The sequence below is a fragment of the Pteropus alecto genome, unplaced genomic scaffold (genome assembly GCF_000325575.1).
Source record: "Pteropus alecto unplaced genomic scaffold, ASM32557v1 scaffold5, whole genome shotgun sequence".
Classification (NCBI taxonomy): domain Eukaryota; kingdom Metazoa; phylum Chordata; class Mammalia; order Chiroptera; family Pteropodidae; genus Pteropus; species Pteropus alecto.
In genome coordinates, this window is record NW_006441953.1 from 18,546,475 (window position 1) to 18,562,598 (window position 16,124).

Sequence of the window (16,124 nt, forward strand, 5' to 3'; positions counted from 1 at the left end):
TAGTTGTGATGATAGTGATTGTGTGTTTGGGGAATGGGGCCTGGTTATTCCAGTCCCTGTTTTCCACCATAAATCCCTTTGTTCAAAAAGAAAGTAGGAAAAATATTTCAGCTTCACTAGGGCAAGTGCCTAATGTGTCATTCACCATTGTATTTTCAGCACACTGTAGCCCAGTGCTTGGTACTTCTGAAGTATTTATTAAGTATTATTTGAATGTAGAAAAGAATAAATTTGAGGAGGTTATAGGATTTTTCTCCCTTTTAGTTGTCTTAAAGAGCATGGGCATATTTTAAGAATGAAAAGAAAGAAAGAAAAAGGAAGGAAAGAAGAAAGGAAGGAAAGAAGGAAAGAAGGAAGTAGGAAGGAAGGAAGGAAGGAAGGAAGGAAGGAAGGAAGGAAGGAAGGAAGGAAGGAAGAAAGAAATGCAAGGGACCAACACCCAGAATAGCCAAAACAATCCTGAAAAAAAAAAAAAAATGAAGGACTTACCCCTTCTGATTTCAAAATTTACTCTAAAATTCAGACTGTGTAGTACTAACAGGAGGAATACATCAATAGAATAGACCTGAGAATTTGGAAGTAAACCAATTTATGGTCAATTGACTTTTGACAAGAGTGCCAAGAACAATTCAGTGAGGGAAAGATTAGCATTTTCAATAATTGGTGTTCGGACAACTGGATATCTATATGCAATAGAATGAAGTTGGACTCACACCTCCTGCCATATATAAACTTTAACTCCAAATGGACTAAGACCTAAATATAAGAGTTTCAACTATGAGAATCTTAGAAAAAAATGTAGGGATAAATCTTTTTGACCCTGGATTAGACAATGGTTCCTTAGACGTGATGTGTAAAACATACCAACCAAAGGAAAAAGATAAATTAAATTTCATCAAAATTTAAAACTTTTTTTTTGTCTCAAAGGACACTATCAAAAAAGTGAAAAGACAATCCACGGAATGAGAGAAAATATTTTCAAGTCATATATCTGATAAGGAATTAGTATCCAGAATAGATAATAAACTCTTATTAAAAAGACAAATTAACCATTTTAAAAAACGGGCACAGAATTTGAATAGACATTTCTTAAAAGATGTAATACAAATGGCCAATAAGCACATGAGAGGATACATCATTAGTCACCAGGGAAATGCAAATCAAAACCAAAATGAGATATTATATCACATCTAAGAGTATAGCTATAATCAAAAAATAGATACTAACAAGTGGTAATGAGGGTATGGAAAAATTGGAACCCTCATACATTGCTGATGAGACATAAAATGGTAAAGCTGCTCTGGAAACCTTCTGGAAGTTACTCTAAAAGTTAAACATAGGTTTACCAAATAACCCATCAATTTCACTCTTAGCTATATATCCAAGATAATTGAAATAATATAAATTAATATAACACTTCTGGAGAGCAGATTAGAAATAGTTATCATAACTTTAAATGTACATACTCTTTGAACCATAAATTCCACCTCTAAGAATATATTCTAAGGCAATATATTAAAACAAAAGTGTAAAATATATGTTAAAGATATCCATTAAAGTACTGTTTAATGAAATCACCTAAAATATCTATGAACACAAGAAAAGTTATAATACAATTTCTATTAGGCAGTGGAATACCTAGCACTTGTTTGAAAGGATATTGTGTTGCTGGCCTGATGACTTTCTTATCTTGTAATTTTTTCCTTTTTTTGCAGAGATGGAATCAACTGACTAAGACAATGTCTATTTTTCTTATGCACCTCTGGGCCCAATTCCCAGAAAATGGACAATGGTTAATGTTTGCAAATTCCTTTTCAATAGTTCCTCTTTGTTGAAGGTGATGCTGAGTTGCTTTCTAAGTGTCTATTTGAGAACCAGAGGAAGAAAGATGCTCTTCGGTGTCCTAAATAAGAAAAGAGATTGGTGATTGAGAGCGACCAAAGTTCAACATTTCAACCTGGAGGAAGGTTAATAAAAGAAGTAAGAGTGTTACCGGTCCAAAGACCATATGCCACATGCTTTGAAAGGTCAAAACTCAAAATGTCAGCATTTGGAGGAAAGAAAGGTTTATTGATCAAGAAGGCGCCAACTGAGAAGATGGGAGCCCTAGTGGTATCTCAAATGCATCTTAAAAAAGTACAGAGTTCAGGCTTCTTTTATGTCAAGGGAAGGGAAAATGGGAGGCGCAAGAGGTGATTGACCACTGCAGACATCTGGGTGCCGGCAGCGGGTCAAGGAAGATTGCCCTAGTTGCTGCGAGTCTGGTCACAGGGTTCCTGCAAATCTTTGATAAACAATACATACTTCCCTTATCTCCCCAAGCCATAAGGAGAATTCCTCTAATGATTAGCATATCTGTATGCAAGACTAAGTAGAAGCTATTAGCCCGAAGGCCATGGGAACAAAGCAGGCTTGAACAAGACGAGGTCAGAGACAGCTAGCATTTCACTCTGTTACAAGGGTAGCTCCCATCTTGGAACCCCCAGGCCTGCAGGAACAGACCTGTAGGACACTAAAGGCCACTGTTGTCTGCTCCCAAATCACTGAGAGAGCCTCCCTGATTTGGGGCTGAGCATCACTTGGCAATCTATGTAACCTACCTCTAGGCAGAGGGCTAGAACAGTATGGGCTAATGCTTGCAATTGCTTAACATTGGGTGGTCTTTGCCTCTTTGGGCCCTGACATTTCCACTTCATTGCAGTGAGCCTAAGTAAAACCGAGACCTGGGGTGGGGCAGGGTTGGCCGGCTTGAATTTTGATAAGATCTTAAGATATCTACTTTTCGAAAGGGAGAGATGTCCATAATATATTAAACAGAAAAAACAAAGCTGAAAATTTGTATATGTTGTGATTTCTACTTATTATATTAAAAAGCATACAAGTAATTATATAGAGAAAACATTTTGATGGACATAACCAATATAGTAACAGTAGCTATTATTGAGTGGCGTGTTTTGGAAGGTGATCCTTATTTTCTTCTATATACTTCACCACTGTCTGATTTTTTTTTTTTTCTAATAAGCACATATTATTTTTATAAACAGAAGAAATAAAACTATTTTAAAAAAAATATGCTAATGTGGCAGGGTCAGATAGATACTATAGGTAGACTTTGGAGCCTGGCAGGTCAACAATGACACATGGAAAAGAACACAGTCCAAGGGGAATTCCAGACTGCAGGCAGAGGGTGTTTACTTTATGACTCACGTGATATCCCTCGCTCGACGCTGGTGGTCCTGTCTTCTGTGTTAAGTGAAAGCGAAAGGGATGTTAGAAACTGGTCTGCCAAATGCAGGAGTGTTATGTGCTGAATTACATTTCCCTAAAATTCATGTTGCAGCCCCAAACCCTAACACCTCTGAATGTGACTGTATTTGGAGCTAAGGTCTTCAAAGAAGTGATTAACTTAATATGAGGCTGTTGGGGGGGCCCTAATCCAATGTGATTGGTAGTCTTATTATAAGAAGAGGAGATTAGACACACAGACACTGGGGATGTGCAAACACAGAGAAAAGACCATGGGAGGACACACCGAGAAGGCAGCCCTCTGCAAGCCAAGGAGGGAGGCTTCAGACACAACTTATCCTGTTGACATCTTGACATTGGACTTTCACCCTCTAGAACGTCAAATAAATAAAAAACTTTCTGCCTTTTAAGCCACACAGTCTGTGGTATTTTGTTAAGACAGTCCTAGCAAGCTCATACGAGGATATTCACAATTTTAAGTTTTTGCATGTTGAAATGTGTAAATATTTCTACCCAAATATTTTCACAGATGCTGCCTTTTTTGCCTTAATTCAGAATATTTTTCTTCAACAAACATTTTATAAGAAAAATCTCATCAAATAAGTTGTTTCTACTTATGATTCTGCATAATTATAGGCCTCCTAAATTTCATTTCATTCCAGTACAGAACATAAATTTATCCAATTAAAAATAGGTGCTTCGGCAAATGAGTCATCCTGCAAGTTGAGATATTCCAAAATGCAGTTACGGAATTTCAGTGTTAATGTTGTATACCATTTGAGGGTTCATTGTTTAATATCTCCTATGTTTATAAAAAAAATAAATTTCAAGTCACCCTGTTTGCCAATCTTGCTTCCAGTAACTGCATTTTGATTACAAGTATTCATAAGCACGTGAAAAGCTGTCCACCTTTATTGGTCATCAGAGAAATGTCAATTAAAATCACAATGAGATATCACTATACACTAGAATGAATAAAGTAAAAAAGACGGACACTGCCAAGTGTCAGCAGGGATGCGGTACAACTGAAACTCTCAGACTTTGCCGGTAGAAGTATAGTCACTTTGGCAAACAGTATGGCATTATGTTGTAAAGGTAAAGATTCATTACCATACGACCCAGAAATTCTACTTCTGGATATTTACTCAAGAGAAATGTCCAGACAAAACATGTACATGAGTGGTTGTAGCAGTATTATTTACAATAGTGCCAAATTGGAAGCAACCAAACTGTTTATCACCATTGAAAGGATACACAAAGTGTGGTGTATTCACGCTATGGAAAACTACTCAGCAATAAAAAGGAAGAAAATATGAATGTAGATGATAACATAGATACCTCTCAAAAATATTATGCTAAATGAAAGAAGTCAGACACAAATATTATATACTGGGTGAGTCTATTTATATCAAATTCTATAACATACAAAACTATAATGATAGAAAGCAGACCAATGGTTGCCTGGGGCTGGCGTGAGGGGAGATGACTGAATATAAACAGATATGATGAAACTTTTTAGGGTGAGAATATCATCCTATATCTTGATTGTGCTAGTGATTAAATGATTGTATAAAATTACAAAAATTCACCAAACTAGACCCTTAAAGTTGGTGTAAATTTTACCTTGCTTAACAAAGAAGAAGAAAAAAATTCCAACTAATTTTGAACAACCTATACAACCAAAACTTAGAGGATTTGTTACAGAAAGCTTGGTACAATGGTAGAACACTTATATTGATTTATTAAGTAGTTATTTTAAGGCTCAAGTATTTTTAATATCAGGTTGAAGATATTCCACCAACTCTTGGAGGAAGTATGATCTTCATTTTAAAGATTATAAAGTAGTCTGAGAGAACATGAATAACTTGCCCAAGGAAATAGCTAGTAAGTGGTGAGGCTGGAATTCAAATTAGGTCTGAGTTCAGAGCTCACATCCCATCCACCACATGCCTTTGACTTCTTAATTGAACCTGACATTAGCATTTAACATGGTCTTTGGGGGCCATGTGAACATGTTGTGATTAACATTTAATGATGGACCTCATTTTTAACCTGTTTTAAATGTTTTCCTATTGTATCTTCTACCACAGTCACAGTGCTCTACCAGTGGTTGGAGGATGAGTCTCATGGGTGCCTCCTCCACACCTTGGTCCCCTCCGTTTGAATCACCCTCTCACATTCTCCTTGGCTTCCCATCAGCAGTTCACACCCAGGACAATGTAGTCCTCCAGGGGTTATATGGAAACGTGTATGTCAGAGAGCATTTTGGACCCACTGGTACCAAGTGGGGAGGAGTCTCAGGGATGCTAAAATTATGCCATGAATGAATCATTCAGCTTCAAATCGCCAATAGCACTTCCCCCACCTAAAACTTTTGCTAAATCCTAACTGTCCTTAGAGACCCACCTCGAAAGTCATATCCCCGAGGCTTTCTCTGCACAACCTGGCCCAGGTCACCTCTCCCTCTTGAATGACTCCAGGCTGTTGTTACCTCTGCTGCTCCTCTATAACATTTAGTCCTAAATTCTCTGGTTTTCTTCTCTTCTCGATATAAAAACCTGCCTGCTGAAGCACATCAGAGGCACTCCGGCTTCCGGAAGTCAGTTTGTGATTCAGTTGTACCCAGCACTTCAGAAGTGCAGTGCTTTGCTAGCTCAGTTGGTCATAGAATGATTTTAAAAGGCCTCAGTTGGCAGTTCTGTAGGAATTTCTTTAGGGATTGTAGCTAAAGAGCCACTATCAGGAGGCCCTTCTACAGAATGAGTATAAATATGTATGCTACAGATGCCTATGCGAGACCTGGGATGGCACAGTGGGCGGGGGTGGGAGCCTTCAGCCATGGCTGACCTTCGCCTGGGACTCCAGGCGCCATCAGAGATAGCTCTCCTGAAACCTCTAGTTAGCATTTAATTCTGTGCGGGTAGCTACTGTGATTCATGCACCAGGCCATTAATCCAGTAAGAAGCCACTAAATGGGCAGAAGAACAAAAACAGGAGGCCCTTCTTAGAGTCATAAATTATCTCTCATAACAGCTTTATATACTTGAAAGGGAAAGGTATCTGGAGTACCGTGGAAAGTATCTGGAACCTCAGTTTCTCATAGAAACCTAGGAAATTTGATTCAACCACTAACAAATTGAATACTTATTTTGTACAAGTGGCTGGGCTGGCACAGAGATGAATTAAAGGACAGTACTTAATCTTTCAGGAGTTCAAAAACTCAAGAGAGTAATTCTTTTTTTTTTTTTAATTTTATTTTATTATTAGTTTCAAGTATACAGTACATTGGTTAGACATTTATATAGTTTATGAAATGATCTTGAATATAATTTTTCCTTCCCCCTGCCCCATATCTGGTGCTAAGAACTGGCCCCTTAATACTCTCTCCAGACTTTTTCTCCTTCTTCTTCATCCCTATTGCTGCTCTCAGGTTTTCCGAAAGCCTGGATGATGGCTGCAACAGCCCCTTAACCTGGTTTACCTGGCTACTCCTGACCCATTCTGATCCAGCACCCACACGCCACCAAATGGATGTTTCCAAAAAGCAATCCCATCATATTATTCAGTAACTGATGGAAACTCCTTTAATGGCGCTTTCTTGTTTTAAGGATGAAATTCGAACCCCTTACCAAGGCCCTTCATCACTGCAGTCATGTTTGTATCTCCAGCATTTCCATAATATAATTCTCCAATCCAGGCATACTGACCCTCCGGTAGTTTCCCAGACCTCAATGCTCTAACTTCTGCCACCTGATACCATGTGTCGCAACCTCCAGTCGACATAACCAAGCTTTCATGATTCAGCCCAGGTTCCATCTTCTCCTCCTCCTGACCCGTGGGAGAGGGGCACTTCTGTACATATTGCCCCGACCACTGCTTTCTCACTCATCACATGCAAATTATCTGATTCCTTATTTTTCTCTCAATCAACTTTGATTTTCTCAACTAATCCACAAGAACTCTGATTCATTTTTGTTCAGTACCTAGCACTGTGCCTGGTACCTGGTAGGTGCACAAGAAATGCTTGCTGAATGTATTTGACTGAGTGCCTACGCAAGGTCATCATAATAAATAAGACAAGAATGGCTTATTCAGAGATGCCGTAATATGTGTTAATGTCTAGGTGGTTCCTGCTTTGTTTCTAAGGTTGCACTGGGAAAAGTTGTGGACAATAGAATGCCTCATTGTTGCTGAATGATGTATGCGAGTATTAAGATCTTAGAAGAGACATAAAAGTTGTCATCTCTAAGGAAATCAAAATACAAGTTTCTACTACAATTGTGTCTAACGAATGAGAGGGACATTCATATTCAAAGTGATATATGAACAGAAGAGGTATAGTTGGTTGAATGTTGTGTTTAATTAGTTGAGTTTGAAACCATAATTTTGTTGAACAAACTGCCTGGTTTTTGGCCTGGTTTTACTTATTTGGACTGTGTATTAGTTTCCTAAGGCTACTATAACAAAATGCCACAAACTTGTTGGCATAAAATAATAAATATTTATTCTCTGAGTTCTGGAAATCAGAAGTTCAAAATCAACACGTTGGCAAGTTGTATTCCCTCCAAAAGCTCTAGGGGAAGAACCTTTCCTTGCTTCTTCCAGCCTCTGGTGGCCCTAGGCGTTCGTTGGCAATGTGGCTGCATCACTCCATTCCCTGCCTACATCTTCAGATGGCTTCTCCTCTTTTCTCCACCCCTTCTAAGGACCTTGTCATTAGATTTAAGTAATTACCCAAGTAAGCCATGATGATCTCATGTTGTGATACTCATCTTGATTACATATGCAAAAAACAGGTCATAGGTTTCAGAGATTAGGGTATGTGGACATACCTTTTGGGGGGGATTTGAGGTGGGCACGAGTCAACCTGTTACAGACTGGGAATAGTAATTTTGAATACATTTATAAAAGCCATTGGGATGAAATTCTAGGAGGTAACATAATAATTTCACCTTAATTAAATATAAAGAACTATTTTGAAATGCTTGAGAGGGGTCTTATTTTTTCAAGTTGGAAGGGGCTGCAACCGGGTGAGCATTCAGTATTAATATTACATAAGGAGGCTACCTACTGGTTGCTAAGATCCCTAACTGGCAGAGCTCTGAGGTAATAACACTGAATTCAGAATACATGCGGCGGAACAGATAATAAACTTAATTATGTGGTACTTATTAACACACTTGAAAATATAAAGTGGCTGTTCAAATACAATGGATATGTTGAGTCCAGTGAGGACATTTGGCAAACTTATTTTTCTCTTGGGCTTTAAAGCCATGAGCTCAACTGAAGCCTTGGAGTTGATGATATTTCATGTTCATTAAGGAAGAAGCAAGGAGAGATAGATTAACTCTAGGAATCCTTGAGCATCAGTTCTAGAGTCTACAATAAAATGAATGAGAAAAGTAGTGCATAAATATTGTTATGGTGCCATGAAATCCGTCAGTTCATCCAGTCCAGTCCAGTGGTTGGCAAGTTATGGCCTCAGGCCAAATCTAGTCTACTGCCTGTTTTTGTAAATAAAGTTTTATTGGAACATAGCCATGCCCATTCATTTACATATTATTTGTGGCTACTTTTACACTCTAGTACAGAGCCGGTAGTACAGAGGCATCATAGTCTTTGAAGCCAAAAATATTTACTATCTGTTCCTTCACAGAAAAAGGTTGCCAAGGCCTGATTCGACTCAATCGAAAATGTTTAAAAATTTTGGACATATATGCTAGATGCTGTGTTGTTTTATATGCATTTTCACATATTTTTATTTCATCCTTAAAGCTACACTGGGAATTGGTTGTAATTATTGGCATTTTATAGATAAGGAAACCAAGGCTTTAAGGACCAAGTAACTTGCCCTGAATAAGAAAACTGATAAGTGACAGAGTTGGGACTTGAACTGATATCTTTTTGATTACTGAACTAGAGTTTTCATTCATCAAACTAAACACACACTTTTGTGTCTCCTAATTACCTAAATTAGCACAGTGGACCATAAGAAATATAATATATATTGGCATATACTTGCTATTGCTTTTTGAAAAATACAAAAAAGCTTTTTAAGTATTAGAACAATATGAAAAAATAAGCTTTAGTTTATTTTAGTAATTTAGTCAGTATTTAATGATCTAAACTGTCTTATATGCAAATAGGCAATGAATTCATCTGTGAAGTGAGCCCTTGTCTCTTGGTTATAAACATGATTAAAATGAAGGTCTCATTCAAAAAGTACACATGGGATGAAACTTGACCAACATATTTTATATAATACTGGGGTTCTATTGCAAAACCATCTTCGCAATAGGGAAGAATGCCTGAAGCCATTTTATCTGAGGACAACTACTAAGCTCTCCCTGTCTGACTCTCCTCGCCCTGTTTCCACGTCCAACGATCAACCCACTGGTTATGCAGGGCTAGTGCAGTGAACAATCGTGATGGTGGCAGGTGTACCATTCACATCGGAGTCCCCGTGAATTGCTCCTAGAGTTCTGCAGTATGTAGCCTGGGAAGCTGTAGTTGGCTTTGGAAAGAATGGACAAGTCCTGCCGACCCCTGTAGTTTTAGTGAGAGTCATGTCGTTCATTGTAAAATAAATCGGCATCAGGTTGTACGCTTTGCTATCTGTGAACCTGAATTAATGTGAGTCTATCATTGAGACGGCTTCATTTTCTCTCTGCTTCCACCATCAGAATTTTGGATTTGGCGGGCCAAGAACCAGTCCCTGGAGAGTTGGAATGTTGCCAAGGAAATAAATGCCAAATTGGGAGGTCTCTAAGTAAAGAGCTATAGACTTCCTATTACCACAGTTAAAGCACACATCTTTGCATTGGAGGAAGATGTTTTGCTGTACCACTCGCAAGTGAAGGACTAACTCTCCAGATGTTGGGAGTGCTGCCGACAGCAAGCCCTCAGCTGTCTAAAGGGATTACATAGGCCAAAAGGACTGCCTTTCTCTTTCCCCAATTTTGAAGCTCCAACAGCTTCAGAAGGTCAACCTGTCTTCAGAATTCCCAGGAGAATGAGCTGAGCCTCCTAGTAAGACTGTGTCGCAGCTCTACTTGTCCCTCTGCCCAGTCTGGCTTTCTTCCCTTCCTCACACAGATGCCGATACACTTCTTGCTTGCTAATCTCTATCTCAGAGTCTGCTCTCAAGGGAACCTAACCTGTGATACCACTCAAACCTCAAAATCAGAGACTCCTGCCTTTCGGGACTGACAATCCATAGAAAGGACAATGAAGAAATTCTCCATTTACTTATCCAACGATTTTTTGGGGGGATCTGTTATGAGACAAGGACCTTCTAGGTACTAAGAATAGAACAGTGAATAAGAAAAGTGTGTCTTCCTGCAGAACTTTTTAGTGTGGGAGGCAGACAAAAACAAATAGTTTACTATGTCAAGCAGAGATATGTACTTGAAGAAAAACTAAGCAAGGTGAAAGGTTAGAATTTCTGGGTAGGAGGGGCTGCCACAGGGTGGTCAGGGAAGGTCCTTCTGAGGAAGTGACGTGGAACAAAGACCCCACTGAAGTCAGCAGTGCAGGGATCTGGGAGAAGAGCATTCTCAGCAGAGTCAGCTAAAGTGCAAAGGCCTGCGTGGGAACGAGCTTTGGGTTTTTGAGGACTAGCAGGAAGGCCAGACTGACACAGCAGAGTGAGCAAGGTGGCAAGTGGTATGGGGTAAGATCAGAGCCCAGACAGGTGTCTCGTATTTTGGACACGATGGGAAGCATTAAAGGGTTGCAAGCAGAAGAGCAACAGGATCTGATTTGTTTTTAAAAGGTCATTCTGACTGAACAGGAGAAAGAGGAGGAGTCAGGAGACCAGTGGAGAGTCACTGCAATAGTCCAGGCAGGGCAGGGAAGATAGTGACTTAGACCAGTATGGAGACTGTGAGAAGTGGCTGGATCTAGGGATGTTTTTGAAGGTGGGGCTCAGGTGTCACTGATAGTTATGGACTTAATGTTTGTGTCCCCTCCAAATTCATGTTGAAGCCCTAACCTCCAGTGTGATGGTCTTAGGAGGTGGGGCCTTTGGGAGGTAATTAGGATTAGAGGAGGTCATGAGGGTGGAGACCTCATGATGAGATTAGTGGTCTCACAAGAAGTGAAAGAGACACCAGAACTTCTTCTCACTGTCATGTGAGGATACAGCAAGAAGGCATCTGTCTACAAGTCAGAATAGAGCTCTCGCCAGAACCTGAGTATGCTGGCATCCTCATCTCAGACTTCCAGCCTCCAGGACTGTGAGAGATAAATTTCTGTTACTTAAGCCACCCACTTGATAGTAGATTGTTATGGCATCCTGAGCTGACTAAGACACTGAAGGCTTAGATGAGGGAGAGAATCAAAGTGGCTCATTTTTTTCTGGCCTGGGCACATGCGTAAGTAGCAGTGCCATTTACTGAGATGGGCATTCTCCCCATTTAGAGATTTCCAGAATCTTTTGTGCATAGTCAGAGAGTCCAATGATAATTTGCATTTGTAGAGGAATCCTTCACTGTGTGCCTGAGGAGACTCATGATGAAGGAAGGAGAGGAGACAGCATTTTAGTTAATACAAATATTCACTTATTGTTCTATAAGAAATAATCCTGGTGAGGAAAGGGGTGGTTAAGGAGACTGTAGTCAGGGCAACCTGCTTTTATTATGATCAGGACAGCTGCCATTTCCATCGTAAAACAGAATTACGGGAGATAAATAGGCTTCAAGACCAGAGGAGTGCTAGAAGCGATGTGGCCTCTCTGGTCAATTCTGATGGCATCTACTGATATAATTATGGTTTTCTTCTTTAACTTAATGTGATACATTTTTACTTATATATTTCATAATGTTGAACTATTCCAGCAGTGCTAAAATAAAATCTACAAGGAAGCGGTACACCATCTTTTCAATATGTTATTGGACTTGATGTGCTAATAACTAATTAGCTAATTTATTTATTGATATTCAACATTCTTTAAAAAATAAGCTTAAGGTATTTTCTATTGTTTTGCTTTTTATTTTATTAATTTTAGCTTTTATTCTCCTACTTTCTTTAATTGGTTCTCTTTCTAGTTTCTTCAAATGACCACATTATATTTTCAGATTTTAAAATAATAAGGCATTTAAGTCTATAAATTTCCATTTGAGTATAAAACTACCTATGTGAGTAGACTTGGGTATGGAATATTTTCCTTGTTAATTTGCATATATAATTTTTTCAGTTTTGATTTCTCTCTTTGATTCAGGTTAATTTTATTTTATTTTCAAAAGATTGTTTTAAAACTCTCCATTGTTTAGGATTTTTTTGACATAATTTTGTTGTTGACATAATTTCATTAGCTTACAGAGAAATCAGCCTATAGAAACCATATATTTCGGAAAAGTCTTTCTGCACGACTATATGACCAATTTTTTAAAAAATAAGTAAGAAATTCTAAAGGCCTATGGGAAGTAAACAAGAAAATAGCTTCTTGGAGTGCCATAAACATTATTTGATTTTTCTGCATTAGTAGAAAAATAAAGGTTGTTGGTTAAAGATGGCAAATCGAGCACCTAATTTTACTTTTCTCTACCAAGGCCTCATTAAAAGCTACAATAAATGGGTTTTTTTAAAAAAAGTGTAAATCCACAAGGACAAAGAGAATAAGAAAAGAGAAGACTGGAGCCTTTTTGTGAGTTGGAATGTAGAAAGATGAGTGGTAATTGATTGGGAGCTACTGCCATAAAGTATTGAAACTGTAAATACCTTGAAGCCCGCAGAAGTGAGAGGACCTCCCCTTCTCCCCCATATCTTTCATGGTTCCTAACAAACAGGTTGGCACTTAACAGCTTGTTAATAAATATGTTTTAATAATGAAAAATATAGGTTAAAGAGAGAAAAGTAAATACTAATGGAATTCAAAAGCCTAGAACTTTCAGAAAACTAGGGACTAAAGTGAGGGGGAAATGTTATGAATATACAGAAACTTGACCAAGCTTACAAAAGCAAAGAGAATAGAAGAAATGGCAAATTTAAATACTTAATAAATCTAAAATGAGGTGGAAGGAATGAAACCAAGCGAGATATCATCATGAAGAAAATGGTGGTCTGATCTCGGAAGCTAAGCAGGGTCGGGCCTGGTTAGTACTTGAATGGGAGACCACCTAGGTAGACCAGGTGCTGTAGAAGTAAAAAATAAAAAATAGGAATTGTAAACTGACAAGGTCTTTGCAATCTGTGAGGTCAACCAAGGGTTGCCTCGCCTAACAAAAAAAAAAAAAGAAAAAGAAAATGGTGTATACCTGACTTAAGATGGAGGTGTGATCAGAAGGTCACAGGGTCAAACATATCACGTGTGCTCCACAGGAAATCACAAGAGTTTCTGGAGAACTCATGAGTTTCCTTTCCTTTCCTATACTTATATTCATGGCATATTTCCATTTCCTATACTAATGGCCATGAAGAGGACAGAAAGTCAGCACCAAGACAGGTCTGCAAACCAACCTTGCTAAAATAATTCTTTTCTTCCATTAGTTTACCCCACATGTTTCCTAATCACTGTCCCACAGTTTACTGCCCCTAGCCTAAACCCTTTTCCTTTGTATAGTCACATCTCCACAATTTATTAATTTTTGTTAAAAGTTGTATATAATCTCCCAGGCCTATCCACTTCTTTGGGTCTTTGCTTTCTGCAAAGGCCTTTGAATGCATAACTAATAATTAATCTTTTCTCCTGTTAATCTGTTATCCATCTAATTTGCAAGGTCTCAGACACTAACATGAGAGAGTAGAGGAAAAAGTTTTATTTTCCTCCTTTACATTAGTTGTACTTTCTCAGTACAACTGGAAAAGAAAAAGGAGTTCATGAAATTAAAAAACTGGCCTGATTGGGTCAATGAGACCCAGTCTCTGGGCATTGTTTTTATCTCCTGTCATGTTGTCTCTGTGGAAGAATTCTCTAGAAGCTATTAACCATGACGTGAAGTATGTTAGTGATGATTTGCTTTTGAAAGTGAAGCTGCCACTGTGAACATGGAGGAAGGTCTATCATTTCTGAGGGAATCAATGTGTCCTTGATGTTAGGACTTGTTGGGTATTCAAGGAAACAAGCCTTATACAGGATATGCAAATGACCTGATAAATGGGCACCAGAATATTAGTCATTTATGTTGCATTGTTTTAAAACAAAACCACATCCTCCCTTCAGAGATGAGGTGAGGGACTGAGGCTGCAGGAGTAGCGTTAGCTGGGTGAGCTTCCGGCAGAAGGCAGACTTTCAAATTACAGCTTTGCACTGACTGGTTGATCTATTGGAGCAAATTCCTTTCTTCTCTGAGCATCAGTTCTTTACTTGCAAAGGTGGAGATTCACTCACTCATTGCTTCATTTATTGAGACACTTATTCAGTCATCTACTATGTTGTAGTGGCTAGGGATGGAATGATAAGGAAGCAGAAACACAGTCCCTTACAGATGATCATTTCTATTTCACAGGATTATTATGTGGATTAAAAGAAGTCATTCGAATAAAAGGCTGGTGAGGTAGTTATTGGTATTTTATTATTAACCTTAAATTATATTTGATCCAAATGCCTATTTAGAACAGCCTGCCTTGGAATTCGGTCTTACACGTTGAAGATCTCCAGCTTTTTGGGGCAATGGTTGCTCGTTCTTACTTTCCACTGCTCCCTCTGACCTACATAAGTCCCATCAGCACCTCATTTACCTCCGTTAACTCTTTGGATCTGAACAAATTATTAGCAAAAAGGAAAAGGCCAGGAGGTACCCTTTCCCTCCCCTCCTTTTACCCCAATCTATCCCCTTCATTGTAGGTTCATTCTGGAAAAAATATTCCATTCTTTCAACATTATCGAATATCTTTTATATACTGGATAATGTACTAAAAGTGGAATATACAAAATCAACAGACTACAGTCCTTGTCCTTGAGAAGTCAAGACTATTCCAAACCCAAGTTCTAAAAACGGACCAGGCAGCCCTCGGAGTCTCCAAGAGTGTGAGAAGAGGGGTGTTCTTCAATGAATTTTTAGGACAATGTTTGGCAAATCACAGGTCTCATAATTTTTATAAATCCAGATGCTACAGTGTCACGCAGGCATAGAATTTTCCTTGATATCTTAAGCATCTGCTAACCAGCTTTCTGCCTCCAGTTGTATTCACTTTTATTTCAGCCGGACATCTTCTAACATTGTGAGAAGGAAATGTTTCTCAGCTGTAAAGAACTTGGAATGTGTTTTTCAAAAGTACATTTTTTCAACGTTCAAGGAATTTCGAGAAATGTACCATTTGCCTCAGGGCAGATGATTTAAAAAGTCTCTCTTGTGATGGTTTCAAATAAGTTGGTGATTGGAAGGCTGATACATGAATATAAGGCATTATTATTCTACAGTGATGCTTCAGAGGAGGAAACTCGTTAGGGGAATATTTCCCTCCCTAACATTTTATCCCTGCTGAAATAAGTCAAAATACCCAATGTTCTTTGTATTCAGAGGTGACACTGGTACCAGCATGACTGTCAGCTGCTGTCAATCCCCGGCTTTGGAAGCAATGTCACGGTGCTTTAACTTGCTTTTCAGTTTGCTCAGCATGTCTTTGAAGCACTGCCTCTTCTCATCTGTTCCACAGCTCACTATTCAGCCAAATTGCACTATTTCAGCACGAACTCAGCTAAATACTTAAAAGCTTGTGGGCCAGACTCCTCCTTGGTGAGGATTAAAGCCTGTGTTTTTCAAAGGGTGATCCTCAGGTAGGCAGCATTCACATCGCCTGGGGGGCCTGTTACATTGCATATTGCTGGATGTCATTCCCAGACCAATGATTCAGACTCTGGGAACGGGATCCCGGAAATACACCTGAATATCACAAAGGGCAGGTCTGTTCATACCATTCAAACCCTCCCAGAAAAC

The 16,124-nt window shown here is 38.8% G+C and overlaps 1 long non-coding RNA gene across 3 annotated transcripts in view; it reads right to left on the bottom strand.

The window, feature by feature from the left end:
- The window catches only part of LOC107196199, a 32,122-nt gene that overhangs the window by 610 nt on the left and 15,388 nt on the right, over positions 1-16,124 (bottom strand). Inside the window, exon 4 of one of the 3 annotated variants that reach the window (XR_003048469.1) lies at positions 1,656-1,903. The exons of 1 other annotated variant lie outside the window; for it this stretch is intronic. This is a non-coding gene — a long non-coding RNA (uncharacterized LOC107196199). Of the gene's footprint in view, positions 1-1,655; positions 1,904-14,740; positions 16,071-16,124 lie in introns of those variants that run through there. One more of the 3 variants, XR_001517566.2, reaches the window with a different exon arrangement.